Source organism: Elaeis guineensis, chromosome 11 (assembly GCF_000442705.2).
Source record: "Elaeis guineensis isolate ETL-2024a chromosome 11, EG11, whole genome shotgun sequence".
Classification (NCBI taxonomy): Eukaryota; Viridiplantae; Streptophyta; class Magnoliopsida; order Arecales; family Arecaceae; genus Elaeis; species Elaeis guineensis.
The window spans coordinates 14,622,438-14,624,335 of record NC_026003.2 but is presented as its reverse complement, the minus strand read 5'-3'; positions in this window follow the sequence as shown (position 1 = coordinate 14,624,335).

The following is a 1,898-nucleotide window of genomic DNA, read 5'->3' as shown; positions in this document are numbered from 1 at the left end:
CCAAGATATTTTTGGGCGGAAGCAATTAACACAGCATGTTACATTTTAAATCATGCTTTGATTAGACAAATTTTAAAGAAAACCCCCTATGAGCTTTGGAAAGAAAGAAAACCTAATATTGCATATTTTCATATTTTTGGTTGCCGATGTTTTGTATTAAATAATGGTAAAGAAAGACTTGAAAAATTTGATGCAAAATCAGATGAAGCAATCTTTCTTGGTTACTCCCACTAGTAAAGCTTTTAGAGTTTTTAACAAAAGAACTTTAGTAGTAGAGGAGTCGATACATGTTGTCTTTGATGAATCTAACGATCTTCCTTCAAGGAAGAATGAAGGTGTTGATGATGCAGATCCTCTTATAGAAGGAATGAAGGAAATCACTCTGAAAGATTCAACAATTCAAGATGATAAGAAACATGAAGACAAACAAGATGAGGGAGGTGAAGAACATCAAAAACAACCTCAAGGTACAAATGACCTACCCAAAGAATGGAGGTATGTTCACAATCACCCTAAGGAGCTAATTATTGGTGATCCTATGCATGGGGTAAAAACTGATTCTTCACTTAAAGATGTATTTAATCATTGTGCTTTTGTCTCTCATCTTGAACCAAAAACTATTGAAGAAGCTGAAAATGATTATAATTAGATAAATGCAATGCAAGAGGAACTTAATCAATTTGAAAGAAATAATGTATGGACTTTAGTATCAAGACCTAAAAATCATTCAATAATTGGCACAAAATGGGTCTTTAGGAACAAATTAGATGAACATGGAAATGTAATAAGAAATAAAGCAAGATTGGTTGCTAAAGGCTATAATCAAGAAGAAGGAATTGATTTTGATGAGACCTTTGCACCTGTTGCTAGATTAGAAGCCATTAGACTTTACTTGCATATGCTTGCTTTATGAAATTTAAATTATTTCAAATGGATGTCAAAAGTGTATTTTTGAATGGATATATTGCTGAAGAAGTCTATGTAGAACAACCCCCAGATTTGAAAATCATGCTTTTCTAATCATGTTTTTAAATTAAATAAAGCTCTATATGGTTTAAAACAAGCACCTAGGGCTTGGTATGATAGGCTAAGCAAATTTTTACTAAATAATAATTTTTCAAGAGGTAATGTAGACACAACCCTCTTCATTAAAAGAAATCAAAATTATATGTTAATTATACAAATATATGTTGATGACATTATTTTTGGGTCTACTAATGAATCTCTTTGTCAAGACTTTGCTAAGCTCATGCAGGGGGAGTTCGAGATGAGCATGATGGGAGAACTGACATTCTTCCTCGGACTCCAAATCAAACAAACAAAGGAAGGAATCTCCATCACCCAAAGCAAGTACACCAAGAAATTACTCAAAAGATTTGGAATGGAGAACTCCAAAGCAATTGGCACACCCATGAACCCTTCATGTAAGCTTGACAAGGATGAAGAAAGTAAATGTGTAGACTTAAAATATTATAGAGGTATGATTGGCTCTCTATTATATTTAACTGCAAGTAGGCATGATATCATGTTTAGTGTTTGTCTGTGTGCTAGATTTCAATCTAATCCTAAAGAGTCTCACTTGAATGCTGTTAAAAGAATTCTTAGATATTTAAATGGTACTCAAACTCTAGGATTATGGTACTCTAAGGACTCATTAATTGACTTAATAGGATATTCAGATGCTGATTTTGCTGGATGTAGATTAGATAGAAAAGCACTAGTGAAACTTGCCAATTTCTTGGAGTTAACCTAATCTCCTGGTTTAGTAAGAAATAAAATTCGGTAGCACTGTCTATGGCTGAGGTCGAATACATTGCAGCCAGAAGTTGTTCTCAAATCTTGTGGATTAAGCAACAACTCAAAGATTTTGATATCAAACTTAATGAAACACCCATAAG